Source organism: Salvia splendens, chromosome 12 (assembly GCF_004379255.2).
Source record: "Salvia splendens isolate huo1 chromosome 12, SspV2, whole genome shotgun sequence".
Taxonomy (NCBI): Eukaryota; Viridiplantae; Streptophyta; class Magnoliopsida; order Lamiales; family Lamiaceae; genus Salvia; species Salvia splendens.
Window position 1 is genome coordinate 20,086,164 of NC_056043.1, and position 15,850 is coordinate 20,102,013.

Here is a 15,850-nt window from a genome sequence, read left to right on the forward strand (position 1 = left end):
TTTTAGCATGTTTATCTGCTTTTCTTACATGTTTTAGGCGTCTCCGTATTTGTGCTCTGTGTCTTCTCCCACTTATCCCAATTCTTGGTCTAAGTGTGAGAAGTTTCTACTGTTATAGCATGCTTTTGTTCCTGTAATCATGTTTTTGTTATTTCTGTGTTTGTTTCTTCTCCCACTTAGTCCATTGCTTGGCCTAATTGTGAGAAGTTTGTTTCGTGCATTTGTTTGTTGGTTGTTGTTCTATTACTTCTTCCACTTAGCCCAATTCTTGGTCTAAGTGTGAGAAGTTTGTATTTCTTCTCTGTCGGAAGGATTTGTTGGTATGTGAGCACTAACTGCCCTGTTTTCCACTTCACTGAAATGCTTGGGGACAAGCAGGATTGAAGTGGGAGGGGGGGAGGAGTTAGTGGAGTCAGTCAAGCATGCATATAGATTGTAGTTTTGAGTCAGTAGAGTATTAGTTTTTTTAGGATTTTGTGTTTAAGTATAAACTGGCAAAATAAAAGCAAGATTCCCTTAGTGAGAGTGATCGAAGAGAGCATGCATGTCAATTTTGAGACCTCTTTCCTTAATAAATCAAAATCAGTTTGGACGAAGTGAGAACGATAGAAAATGCCTTGTTTTGATATAGTTGTGAAGCCTTCTAAAAGTGAGTTAAAAGCCTAGAGTAGAACACTTTCTACTATTAGAATAGGGAAGAGAGGTTGCCACTTGATGCTTAAGGGAAAATGACATAGGAGAGTGAGGACTAAAGGCAATAGGAGAACCCAGTTGAGCTTAATTCTTTCAAATCTACTAGACCTGCCTCATTGTAAGGGCATCTCTTAGTTAACCAAGTTGAGCCTATGCAAATAAATTGTCCCTTCTTTTGACACCTCAACCTTCATGTCATGTGAACAAGGGGGCGGAGTGGGGGCAACTCACCATTCAGGGTAGGAAATTAGGTTGAGAAACATGGAAAGTAAGTACAAAGTTAGAAAATAAAGCGGGCATGAGATTTTATAACCTGACCCAGTTGGAATGTTAGTTAGAAAACGGGCAGGGAAAATTGTACCCTGACCCGTTAAAATAAATAAATAAATAAATATGTTTAGAAAACGGGTAGAAAAAAATTGTTACCTGACCCAGAAAAAAAATTGAAAAAAAGGAGGAAGAAAAGATGGGCAGAAAGAAAATTGTTACCTGACCCAGTAAATGAAGTTAGGCAATAAAGCCAAAATGGCCAGGGAACGGTTCCATTTATTTTTGGGAAGTCAGATTTATAAATAGGGAGGTTGTTTCTATTTTTTGTCCCCAAGTTCACATGTCCTTTATATATTTGTACTTATACTCTTTGAACTTAGACCCTAGGATTCTCACCTATACATATCACAATCCCTTGGCCCTGTTACAACCGAATGAAAGACCTTAAGGAACTCTTCCTGTGTCAGTAGAACCCAAGGCATCTGTGGTATGGCAAAAGCATAAATGAGTAAATGGTCCTAACGTTTCTGGTGAGGATTGAGTGACCGAGTGAATCCAACAATTAGAGAAAATAGAGGCTATCTTGACGAACTGACAAACTGACTAGATAGACGAGGGGGGAACCTGAGACTGTAGACGATTGGATTGACCTTAAGCTTGTGGGGACGATTGCTAAAACTTGAACCAGTTTATACATACATGTTTATCTTTGTTTTTCTGTATTTTTTATTATTTTCTCTTATGGTCATCTGCATCTGTTGTCGAAGTCTTTTGTGTCTAGGTCTAGGAGTTTGTGTTAGTTTTTTCTTTAAGTCGGTTAAATAATAACCATGCACGAAATTTGCCTTACTTCCTTATTTTTTCTTTCATACTTGAGGTCAAGTATGATTTAAGTGTAAGCAGTTTGATAAGGCCAATTTCATGCATCGGTTTGGGGTTAAATTCTACGATTTCTATAAACTAATACACATTTTAAGTTTAGGTGCGTAGAGAATTTGCCAAGTCCAGGAAACTGAAAGAAAAATCTACCAAGCAGAGGAAACTGAAGGAAAAGTGGAGTGAAGAAGCCAGTTTGCAACCTGACCCAGGAGATCGAGGAAGCAGGTGTGAGCGAAAAAGTATCTTTTTGAATACCTTTCTAGGAGGGCAAAATCGACAATTCAGCAGAGAGACTACCTTAGAAGTTCGAGCCTTAACTATAAATGGAGACAACTTGAAGAGAAATGCATCACCGATCATCATTCACATTTTTCGCTCTTAGCTCATCACTTCACACACATTTCTCTGCGCACTTAAGCACTTATGGGGTAAAATTCTGGGAGTTCGTGGTAGCCTAGCTAAGTTTCTGTGGTGTAACACCGTCCTCGTGAAGGGCGAGGATACAATTTACTGTTTTCTGTTATTTTCTGTCGTTTTAAGCCGAGACTTCATCGTTTTAGAAGCTCGGCGTTTATTGTCTCAGTGTTGAACCTTAAATATCGTAACTATGGAAGTTTATGTTTTCTGTTTAGCTGATTCTGATGTTTGATTGTTGGTATTTACTACTTTGGATGTTTTCGCAATTGATGTTATTTTAGAGTTGAGATCGGGTTGATCGGAGTTGAATTGTTGTTGAATCGGAGTTGAGGAGTATGGGTTTGACATATTGGAGTTGTTTTTTTTTGTTGATCTGAGTTGAATTGTTAAACAGAGTTGTGAATATGAGTCGTGATGTTCTGACTTCTGCATAGTTATGGATGTTTACTGTTTTCTTCCTGTTTTGCTCGGCCTAATAGTTTAGATCTAGTCGTTTCATGTTTGACCATCACGTTTGAAGTCGGATTTGTAATTGCTCTGTTTTCATATGTTGATGCTCTGTTTTCATTTCTGTTATCTCGACTGTTGGAGAAGATGAATGTAGAAGTTAGTTAGAAGTCGGATTCGTCATCTGTGTTGTTTGCTTTTTGTAGCTTTTTTCATCGTACTAGTTAATTCGGGAAAATGGTCCCCACTGCATGTTTACGTTCTGTTTATCCTTTTAAGCAAACTTGTTTACCTAGTCGAGTAGTTTCGTATTAAATTTCTTTAGTTAAACCTTAAGTTTTGTTACCCATGCATGCGTACGTTCTCTTTCTGTTCCCTAGGTCAAGCAGATAGGATAGTCATTTTCAATTTCCCCAAGTCTAGTAGTTAGTCAAGTTTTAACCCATGAGTTGCGTGGCAGCAGCCAACCCCTTCCAAGTCCTCTGAACACTTGCTTACCTTGTCCATCTCTGTGGGATCGATCCTTACTACTCTGTACTAGCCAATAGTAAGTGGGTTAAGGCTTTGATAGGAATTGAGAGTAGCCCAACGACACAGACAGATAAGTTGAGGGAGTTCCTAGGCCCAGCGGTTGAGTGAATCCTCTGGACCTGTTTGATCTGCACCTCGCACCCCACACACTTACATCACATTCCATCTACCTATCATCCGCCAAGTCAAGTAGATTCTTAACCCACTTAATTTGCATGGCAGCAGCCAAAAACCCTCCCAAAATGTCCCGAACAAATTTCTACGCCTTCATCCTTGTGAGATTCAATCCTTACTTCCCTATACTAATTAATATTATTTGTGGGTTAAGATTTGCGCATCCAACGACACGTAGATAGGTCTAGATAATCTGCCTGATCAGTTGGGTCTAGTTAGTCTGCTTGACCATTCTGGAATTATATTTTATATCATATTTTCATCACACTTCTCGAGCTAACGTTTCAAATCGCATGAAATAACAGAAAATATATTAGTACAAAATAGATGGAACTTAGTAAAAAAAATAAAAAATTATATAGTCTAGCAATTATAAATCCAAATAGAAAATATAATAGTACAAAATAGGTGGAACTTAGTCTAGCAAAATACAAAATAATACACAGGTCTACCAATGGCAGTCATCAAAAGCAGGAATATATGCTACATTTTTGTGGATGCAAGTTACGACACAAGCCTACCAATTACAAATCCAAACAACAATAGCACAATAGCCATAGGTCATAACAATTTGGGCTTCAAAGTTGTCCCAGAATCGTTGCAGTGGTGCTTGTTCGGCTGCTCTGGCAAGGTTTAGTTCGCCAACACACTCCTCAACAAATGGCCGCCTTACTATAGGTTTGTAAGACTGGCCCTTAAGGAATTTTGGCACCATGTGAGAACAATGGTCCCTATGATAGTCATCACACCAAAGAAATGCACGATCGTGTTTTTCCCCGGTTGGACATTTGTAATAAAAACGACCAGCGTGGTTAGTTGTCTTACCTGCACAATGAACTGACATCTTACCACCACTACAAAGACATTCAGGGACCAACATCGCATCGTCATGTTCCAACATATTCTTGCATATGGACAACAAAACTGGGTATGAGAAGGCAGTGTAAAAAACAAGCATATGGATTCTCAATAAATTGTACTTAATGAAATAAAACACACGCATAATTGTTCAAATAAAGTTGTTCATGTCAGTTGCACACCCACATGATCCCACATGTCTTGTGCCATGTCATCACGTTTTTTACTCCACTCAGTTGAAGGCTCTACCCCATCCACAAATTCAACGCCACCATCATTATGGTCTTAATACTCAGCACAATCCTTGAAGCCAAGTTCTTGCTCTATCGAGTTCGTTGGCATCTCAGAGCGGATAAAGTTGTGTAGCAAAAAAAAGCCATGATAAGCCTAACTTATACCTTAACGAGGTAAAATGCCGCACTCCTAAGAATTCCCCAACGCATTTTTAGCACCACAAAAGCACGCTCAATTATATTGCGCGTCTTCGTGTGCCTCGTATTTTACATTTCCTTGAAGTTTTGGGGCATTTATGTAGTAGGACCCCACTCTTTAAAGTGGTAAGGGAAGCTTTATATGGGGTCAAAAAACCTTTGCTTAGCTTACCCATTGTCGCAAAGATAGAAATTCCCTAAGACTACATTCATATTGGATGAAGATTAGATACAAGGTTAACTACAAATCCAACAATGTTTGAGTGAAGAACAATCATTGAAGATAAGCATATAACCTTTTAACACAAGCAAGCCATGAACCCTGTTGATGGCGTCTCTAAGAACTCTAGAATCAGCAGCAGACCATTCCCATCCCTGTAGGACATAGACAAACCTCATATACCGATCACAAACAACTAAAGTGTTCGTTGCTATTTGTCCCTTACGCATCCGATACCTCGGCTTGTCCACATGAGGTACAAACATACTGATATATGTCCCATCTAGGGCCCCTAAGCCACCCTAGTAGATAAACATAAAAAGGTAAATATCACACGGTACTTGTTTTAGAGACAAAAGGGGTTGCCATGTATAATGTTACCTTGAACCACTTCCATCGGGGGTCAACAGAATCGACTATTACTGGGTCAGGTTTCTCCATAACAAGAGCATTCAACTTTAAAATTGAACTCAACACACGATGAACATAATTAGACACCGTTTGCCCGGACCTCCAAAAACCAAACCTAATGATCCTGTTTTTTTATGGTGTGCCAATTGTTAATGTTTTGTATACTAGAAGTCGCCTTTCGAGCGATTGGATACTGTAGTAACTCTTTTATTTTCCAAGGAATAAAAAATATTATTTTTATCATATGTTGTTATGTTTTACATTTAATGGTTGTTTTACTACATGTTTAAATGTATAAGAAACTTAACCAGTCTAAGTCTTTGTTATAGTAGACCGGTTGTGGGCGTCGTCCACTTTAAGGTAACATGGTCAGTTCTGAACAAAGAAAAAGAAGAATTTCACAACCTAGATAGGCTTTGACGACCTATCGAGAAAGGTTGCAATGTCAGTCCACATATTTCTAAGCCTTACTGAAATAAGATGACATTGGTGTGGTATAGCACTGAACGGATCTATCAGCAAGACATGTCTTTATGCTATCTACTGAAAGACAAGGTCTTAATAAATAACTATTTCTTAATCTACATATGTTAGCATTGAGCATACGATATTGATTATGCACTGCTACATGAAGGAGGAAATTACAAATAAACTCCTATAGAAAGGAGGAAAATTACAACTGATGTCAAGAGGGCTCGAACTCGGCACCTCATACAATAATGTCGAAGCTCCTTGCCGCTGGGACAAAGGCTCACTACTTTGACTTATCAAATGGTGCGGGTTTTTTCATAACCCAATAATCCTGATATATTGGGTAGTGGTGATTAATGTCTAGCGGTGCTAGGATTGCTATTATGTTGAAACGCACGCAAGATGAGTCTCGTTTGATAATGTCCTCAAGAGGAGCGAAACAATGTTTTATTATTCGGAACCTAGCTAGTTGGACTTTGATTACTCTGTGAATAATAAAAAAGTAATTCGTGATGAGTCCACTCTTGGTATGAATAAGAAGATAATTAATTACGTCTATAGCAGACAATAATTAATTAATGGACATTTCTATCTTAAGTGCAGGAAATAAACATTTAGATAAAATAGAAACCCGGATTACTTGTAATTTCGGATTTGGATGGGCAATGCAATATTATTACTGTAGTGGCTGATAATAATATTCCAATATAAGCTTGTATTAAATTGTAGGTTCGATGTAATTAGTAAAAAGCTAATTGGGGGAGGCCATATCCAAAACCTTCCATAGATCCCAAATTGGGCCCAATATGAACTTAATATAAATAGGAAAATAAAGGAGAGACATAATAAGAGATTTATTATTTTTTACACTGAAATTTTTGTCCACTCCTTTATACTGAAGGGGATGAAATTTTCTCCTCAGCTCTCCTCCGTGAGATTTTTCTATCTTCTTTATTCGAGTCCTAGTGTTCTGATGAGATCAGCCCACATTGATTTTGGAATACGGTCCGGGAACAGGCTAGAAGATCCGTGGTTGAGCATTGAAGATCGTCACGTGGAGAAGTAGCAAGCCATCTGCGATTCTTTGGAGAATCAAGAAGGTATAACTTCTTTTCCGTAGAAAAGCATGTTTTAGGTTTCAATTAATCAAAAACATGTTTTAATTCAAGTTATGAGCATGATACATGTGATGATTGCGCGAATAGAATTTGTCTGAATAATCTGCTAAATAGATCTATTTCTCTGATTTATTTGTGCTTCCGCTGCCAACCCCATCACTAAGATCCCTAAGAACATTGCTATTTGCTCCTCCACAAGCACATATATCCCATCCTTTAGGCGTCCCACTTATTTCAGTAATTGGTAGAGCCTCCCGAATGTATTACGTTCCATTCGGAGGTTATCTAAACAATCAACATCAGTAACTCCCACTAACCTTTGCATATGCCTTACTTGCACTGGAATCCTATCTATTATAGTGAATGGGTTAACAAGCACTTCCCTTCAAGTGCGCACTTGGCGGGCCTAACGATCGCGATCTTTTTCTCTTGGAATTCAAGTTATATGGAAGAGATAACTGAACCGGATGGATCAGTTAGCAAATGTCGTTGCCACTTGATCAAGTAGATCTCGCTATTGCACGCCACCAATGTAATTTATAAACTCCCAATTTTGCACTAATTAAACAGTAAATAGGCAAGTTCGGGGTCGATCCCACAGAGAAGCTAGTGTATCAGGTGTGTGAGTAGTGAACAGGGGGTTGGCTGCTACCACGCTTTAACTTGGGAGTTTTTAACTACTGATTTTTACTCTAGACAGAATTTAAGTCACTAACTTGATCAAGGAAATTTTAACTACTGGGTCAAGTGAATTTCAGACTGGAATGAAAATTAACTATGTGAAACAGTAAACACCATGATGAAAACGAAAACAACTTTGATTATAACTAAAACTCAGAACAGTACAACATGAAATTTAAACTAAGCTAACACTTCGGAAATACGAAAGCAAGTAAAAGCGAGGAGATCCTCAGCCGGAAACTTAAGAATACGCCGACAGATATCAATTATTCTGCAACACTCCTTTGCTCGCCCTTTCTAACTAAGCGTTACTTTATCTAAGCTATCTAGAGAACAGAATTAGAGTAGAGAGCTAAACTAAGCTAAACTAAAGACGGAAAGTAAAGGATCGGATCTGCTTTGCGTGGTGGCACATCCTCTATTTATAGGCTTGGCATGACTTCTAGCTGGATAACGATCTTGGCAGGGAATATTCGCTCATGCTGAAAGTGAGCGACTCATTGATTGCTACGTGTTTTCCTTCTAGAATGACGATGCTTTTCTATAACAGATTCGTGACTCAGCTTCGTCCTTGCGTCTCATATATCAGCACGTGTCCCCTTCTAGAACGTTGTCCTTGATAACAGAATGTTGCGCACCATCCATCTCATAGCCTCATGTGTCCTTCTTCTGGAAGCCAGCGGTCCCCTCCTTGATGCTTGATTACTCCTCTTGATCAACTCCCCTACTTTCTGGCCTTTTTCACCTATTGTACTTGCTTGATAAGTCTGGCCTTGTTGCCTTGGTCAAGTGGCATTTCTGCACATTTAACACTTGTTTTGCGTGATAAAACCGATCAAGTAGCGTACATTTTACCCCCAAACCGATGCATGAAATGAGCCTTCTCAGCAGTCTCCGTAGAAGGGCGAGGATACAAATTATCTCAAATCTGTAAAGGTGTAGGATGTCCTCTAATATTAAGGCCACTGATGCTTCAACTAAACTATCTCAGTATGAGTCTCCATATTACTGAAGCTAGAAATGAAAAACAACCTTAAAAACAACTCCATTTTAAGAAGTTTCTAAGCATATCTTTGTTACAAATGTGTTAAGAGAGTAAACAAAACATCTGTCGCATAACTATCAAAAATATATTGCCTATTTGTATCGCTATTTAATTCAGAACCAGAACAAATGTTTACCTCAAATTCGAGAAGAGGATTGCAATAGATATGTTTGTGTGTATGCAGTTCTCGGTGGAGATCGCAACGTCGCAAAAGAACGGTCAGAGCAAACTCAGTCAGATTCAACAATGAAAAGAAGAATTCATATGGGGTCAGAATCTGCGGAAGAATGAAAAAAATAACAACGGTCGGGAGGATGAGTAGAGATCGGGGGGTTGTACTTAAAACAAATAAAAATAAAATTGTTTTGAAACTTGAAATGAGTAGAGATCGTGGGGGGGTTGTACTTAAAGCTTCCTTGGAGGTTGACCGGAGATGCTGAGGGTGGCCGGGAGGATGATGGGCGCCGAGACGGAGGAGAGCTTGTAGAGGGAGGTGGCGGTTGGCTGGCAATGGTCTGTTGGCGGATCGCCTCCAGAATCCTAGCTGGGCATGAGAGGTTTCCACCAGCTGCGTAAGCATTTGCTCTATGCGGAGCCTCCATTCATTGTTAGTCCGTGCAGCCTCCTCTGGCTCTGTCATGGGGACCATCTCCAGCCTTCGTCTCTGCTGCCTCTCAGGGCTTGCCGGACGATCGGCCGTCCTCCTCTCTTCCTTGCACCTGGTCTCCTGCTGCTCCATCTACTTCTCCTGCATAGCCTTTACGTAGAAGCAAAGCTTCCCGCCGGGTACCCGTTCAAGTACCTGTATTCTTACAAAGAATTACAGGTTAAATAATTCGGGCTTAGGGCAACAGTTGGGACACCCTACGTCCCTGTGGAGCACCAGGGTCCAATTCCTCCTTAAGTAGGCTCCAAGCAGGTGGCAGACGTTGAGGTAGCGGGCAGGGCGAGTGGCAATCTTATTCATCGAGTAGGCCAGCCAGTAGCCAAGGTGCACCCTCCTCTGCTCCTTCATGCTCCACATAAAGTAGAGCTCGACCAGAGTAATGATCGCCAGTGTATTGGCTTGGCCAAGGAGATTGCAGGCAAGGTAGACCTGGGCAAGGCGGAGGGCGGATCAGCAATATGAGTTCCTCTGGACTCAGAGGCTTTAAAGTCGGGGGCACGTCCGTTGCACACGGCCTGCCAGGCGGCATGGTGATCAAACTCCGGCTTCCTCTGAGGAAGGCCAATGTCGCGCCCGAACCATTCTCCACTAGCGACCTGGGCCTCTTTATAGAGTCCCATCCTCACAGAAAACTCGTTTAGGCTCATCGTCTGCTCACGCCCAAATACCCAGAAGGAGACGCTCCTGGCCTCCAAGTTTGTGCTTCCGGTAAACCAGAAGGTCGTGAAAAATTCTTTGGCCAGGTCTTTGGGCACGAAGGTATCCTCGATCTCCAACAGCCATTCAAAACCAATCCCAGTAATCTACTGGGTAAATCTCTCCTCAACCCGGATAGTTTCTAGGGCTGGCTGGTGGGGTTTCTTACCGGCCTTTAGCCTCTTCGTGGGCGTCACCCTCTGGTGGACCTCCTCAGCTCATTTGGGGTTTTCAAATTCCAGGATCCGCTGGAGGAGGTCCGTGGTTAACACCACAGTTTGTCTGGAATAGTCGATGGTTGGGGGTGTGACAGGTCGTCCTTGTTGTCTGCGGAATGTCCGGGCCCATCGGAGCTCTTTCCCCTCTGTATCACTGCCCTCTTCTCCTTCTTGTGGAGGGGCAGGTTGGTTTGCATCAGAAATCTCAATGCCCCGGGTTGCGGGGTGCATCCTCTTTGGAGGAGGAAAAACAGTCTCCTTCCCTTTTATCTTCCTTTAAGCCTTCTGACGACTGTCCTCAACTGCCTCGGCCTCTCTGGCCTCTTGGTTTATCGTTCCAATGGCTCCTTGGTTTTCTGGCTCCTCCGGCTCATCCAACAGCCTCCGCACTGCACGGGGCCTCTCCACCTGCTCCTCCTCCGCCCTTTGCATGCTGGCCATCCCGGCCTCTTGGTTTATCGCCCCAACGGCTCCTTGGTTTTCCGGCTCCTCCGGCTCATCCAACAGCCTCCGCCCTACACGGGGTCTCTCCACCTGCTCCTCCTCCGCCCTTTGCATGTTGGTCACCCCGGCCTCCACCTCCTTTATCAGCGTGTTGATCTCCATTCTGCGCGTCCGGCGGCGCAGCGGCTCCTCCTCCGTCTCCGAGACCGATTCATCCTCTGCCTGAGGAATGAAGGTCCATTCTGCCCCCCTTTTTTGTAGTATTTCACTGGGGGGCAGAAGGTCCTCCGTAGAATCGTCATCAATGTGCACAACCTCGATCGGTTGTGTCGGCCCTAGGAGAGTAGGGGAGTTGGAGCCTCTGCCACTTGGTGGCGTCGGAGCGTTGGGAGCAGTCGTGCCTTCTGCATGTGGCGGCGGCACGGACAGTGCTTCTTCGGTCAGGACGGCGGCGGGCTGCGCCCCTCCCTCTTCTTCAGACTCGTCCCCGCTATACTGTACGAGGAGGACAATGGGCGTAGGTTCAAGGGTGCGAACGGGGGCTTGTGTTTGGGAGGCAGATGGAGGAGGTCGGGGAGGATTTTGGGATGTGGAAGTTGTGGCTCAGTCCTTTGACAGGGATATTCCAAGGCGGGCTTTCACGGTGGCGTAAACTGTCGCGATATCCATCTCGGAGGGCATACTCCGGAGGATTCTGGTAAGGCGTCGTTGGGCTTCTTCATCTACTTCGGGAGATGGAGCGGTGGTGCTGGTTTGCGGTGGTGGTTGAAAAGATGGGCTAGGGCTTTCTACTTGGGCTCGGGGCAAGGTTCTCAGGTCCTCACTGTCGGCACCGGAACTGGAGGAGGAGGATGAAGTTGGGAGTTGTTCAAGCAACATTGTTTCTGGTAATGGTGGTAGGTTTTGGTGAAGAAGATGACGATTTGGGGCAAGGGTTTGAATCTTGAGCGGTATGGGAGAGCAAAGAGAATGTACTATAGGCGATTTGGTTAAAAGTGATATCCGGATCTGAAAACTGCCTTTTATACCGATATTGTGGCTGTTGGGATCCTCTACGGTTGAGATCCCTACGACTGTTCAGATCTTTGCGACTTTTCACGTACAGGCGCGTCCTTTAAGAGCGCCAACTGGCTTAGCTTCTCTGATACGCTTCCTTCCTCTCTCCAGGACGTTCTGTCCAATGCAGCAGTTGGCGCTTCCTGACACCTTTCAGTGGCTGCGCACGTCCTTTCATCACCTGTCCTGATCAACGAAAGTACTGTACTACCAATTAAATTCGAATTGCACTGATCAAGTGGACAATTAATTCCAGATGAAACTCAAATAGTTCCACTTGATCAGCTTCCGTCCTTACTTCCGACTTTTAATTTCTATGAATTAAAAACTAACACACGAAAAACTATTTACACTAACTACCAAGGATTTGACCGAGTTCCCCTGGGATGTCACTTGATCAGTTTAATGGATTAAGAATTTTTTGCTTGATCAAGCAGACTACCCACGAGTACCCGATCACTCCTTTTACCTGCTTACTGGGTTGGATTAAGCAGGATCAGTGGAATTTCTTCCACTGTGCCTGCTTCGGTCTTGTCTCTGTAGGGCTCAACTCGATGACTATTTACCATGAAGGAAGACGAATTGGGGGGTCTCCTGGGAGTATGTTTGCCTCCTATGTGTGCACTGCCTTCATGGTACGAGGGTCCGCCCACTTTGAATTCCTCCGCCTGGGTATCAGTTTGAGTTGACACTGGAAGAGTAGCTCTTTCTGCCCCACTATGAGCTCTTCCTTTCTCAAAGTGGGGTCGAGTCTGCGTTGTCGATTACGATGGGGTGTCACTTCTTCTTCTAACCTGACGGGATTCATGCACAGGTCTGGGTTAATCTCTACTGTTTTCCACTTGACCACCTCTTGACCCAGTCTCAGTTCTTCCTTCAATTGTCCTCTCTGTCCTTGCGGATTTGGTTTGACTAGTTTTTGGTACGTCTGGTTGGACAGGCTCTTGAGGGTAACTGGCGATGTAGGTAAAGACAATAGTTGCCTAGTAGGCGAGGGATTTTCGTTCAGCATTCCTCTCAATGGGTTAGCCTGGTCAGGTGATTTCTTGACCCTTGCCGGTTGAGTGATCTCACCTGGTCGTGGCGGCTTACAGAAATCCATAATTTCCCTTTCAATGGCTTGATCGTCCATTTCCCTAGTCATCGTTGCATCGAACCATTCAGCTGCTTCCTTCTTAAGCTGTTCATCTTCAATGGAATCAGTGGGTGGTTTTTTGAAGAGCTCATTTCTTAGATACCCTTGCTCCCAAGGCCTAATAGTATCCACCGATTGTATGCTCTCACTGTCCTGTGGCTTTCTCACAACTCTATCAATGTCGAATGTAAACTGCTCTCCATTAAAAACCAGATTCATCGTCCCATGGCGGACGTCTATGACTGTGCTGCTGTAGATAGGAAAGGCCTTCCCAAAAGGACTCCGGTAGACTCCTCCGCTCCTGGCTCTGTCATCTTCATGACGAAGAAGTCGGTGGGGTACTTGAATTAGTTGACCTTGACGATTTCATCTTCCAGAATTCCCTCTAGGTGAATGGAAGTCTCGTCTGCTAGCTGTACATCATACTGGTTTTGACGAGCTTAGCTTTTCCCAGCTTTTCATACATAGAATACGGCATGATATTGATGGAAGGCCCTAGGTCGCACATTGCGTGCTCCATTCGAACGCTTCTGATGGAAATTGGGAGTGTGAACACCCCGGGGTCAGTCTTCTTCGGTGGAAGATCACTTGGTTGGATCACCACGGCTACACTTTCTGCTTCGACCATCCTCCCTTTCTCAGTGACTTGTTCAAGGGAACTAGACTCTCCTTCTTTTGCGACTTGATCAAAGGCGATGGACTCAGGGCCTTCTTCATGATTGGGCCCGTTTGTGGGTGCTGGTGAACTCGCAGATGGGTTTTGATAAACTTCTTCTAATTTTAGAGATACTGCATTGACATTCTCTCGCTCAGGTGGTGGCTGTACCGTAGCCTAAATTTTTCCTTCATTTCATCTCAGCTCGCCCAGTGACATCGCAACTTGCGAAAGTTGCTTTGTCAGTATCTCCAACGCTGCCCGCTGCTTCTTCTGAGCCTATTGGATTTCCAGCATCGCATTGTTAGGATGGTGCGGTACTATCATATTCCCCTGACTATCGTTGGGGTGTCGATTGCATCTTTGATCCGGCGGTCCCCCACTGTAGTTGGGCTGTGGGTAGTCATATTGCCCATAATGCTCTTGCTGGTATTGCGGCTGCTTGTGCTGTTGATTTCCAGGGTACAGATTTCCCCGTTGGTGTGGTGGAACGTAGCTGACCATCTGGTTGTTTGACTGTGGGCCCTTGAGTCTGTATCCCCAGTTCTCCCCCGATTGTCTGCTTGACCAGTTGGGTTGTCCTCCATTAGACCAGTTCCCTTGAGTTCCATTTGACCAACCTGCCTGACTTCCATGCATTCTGTTCCCTCCAGTGTTTGGTCTATCCTGGATCTGAGCAGGCCAGTTATATGGAAGAGATAACTGAACCGGATGGATCAGTTAGCAAATGTCGTTGCCACTTGATCAAGTTGATCTCGCTATCGCACGCCACCAATGTAATTTATAAACTCCCAATTTTGCACTACTTTAACAGTAAAGCGGCAAGTTCGGGGTCGATCCCACAGAGAAGCTAGTGTATCAAGTGTGTGAGTAGTGAACAGGGGGTTGGCTGTTGTGTCGAGGGCTGTGGTGGCTGGCTTTGATTCTGGATATCACAGTATCGGCAAAACTCCTCCAGGAAGGCGTACGGACATTCTTTTGAAAGGCCGTAAAAATGGGACAAAACGGCCAGTACTCCTGACTTGATCGCGATAGTCCACATCCCAGGAGTAACGGCGATGGCGTGTGTGGTCTGCTTCTCGTCATGAGCGTGCAGAGAGCCAATTCCTGAGTCGTCGGCGACGAGGGCTATCTCTGCTTCTGCTTGTTCAAGTGGTGGTGGTTTAGGTTGCGCGTTCTGCTCTCCTTCTTCTTCGCTGGTCAGTTGATCAGCGGCTACTGCTGCTGCTAGCGCGGCTCTGTAACGAGTGGTAACTACGCCGACTTCCTGGACTCTCCATCGCGCGTTAGTTTCTCTGTATAAAAAGGGATGATTCCAGTGTCCACCGAGTTGGTACCTTCTCATCAATAGAAGAAAAAAAAACAAATGAGAAAAGAAGGAAACAAAATTATATACACCTATGCGCTACACACAAACATAAAATAACACCATGCTTCCCCGGCAACGGCGCCATTTTGGCGGGTCTAACGATCGCGATCTTTTTCTCTTGGAATTCAAGCTATATGGAAGAGATAACTGAACCGGATGGATCAATTAGTAAATGTCGTTGCCACTTGATCAAGTTGATCTCGCTATCGCACGCCACCAATGTAATTTATAAACTCCCAATTTTGCACTACTTTAACAGTAAAGCGGCAAGTTCGGGGTCGATCCCACTGAGAAGCTAGTGTATCAAGTGTGTGAGTAATGAACAGGGGGTTGGCTGCTGCCACGCTTTAACTTGGGAGTTTTTAACTACTGATTTTTACTCTAGACAGAATTAAAGTCACTAACTTGATCAAGGAAATTTTAACTACCGGGTCAAGTGAATTTCAGACTGGAATGAAAATTAACTACGTGAAACAGTAAACACCATGATGAAAACGAAAACAACTTTGATTAAAACTAAAACTCAGAACAGTACAGCGTGAAAGTTAAACTAAGCTAACACTTTGGAAATACGAAAGCAAGTAAAAGCGGGGAGATCCTCGGCGGGAAACTTAAGAATACGCCGACAGATATCAAGTATTCTGCAGCGCTCCTTCGATCGCCCTTTCTAACAAAGCGTTACTTTATCTAAGCTATCTAGAGAACTGAACTAGACTAGAGAGCTAAACTAAACTAAACTAAAGACGGAAAGTAAAGGACCATATCTGCTTTGCGTGGTGGCACATCCTCTATTTATAGGCTTGGCATGACTTCCAGCTGGATAACGATCTTGGCAGGGAATATTCGCTCATGCTGAGAGTGAGCGACTAATTGATTGCTACGTGCTTTCCTTCTAGAATGACGACGCTTTTCTGTAACAGATTCGTGACTCAGCTCCGTCCTTGTATCTCATATATCAGCACGT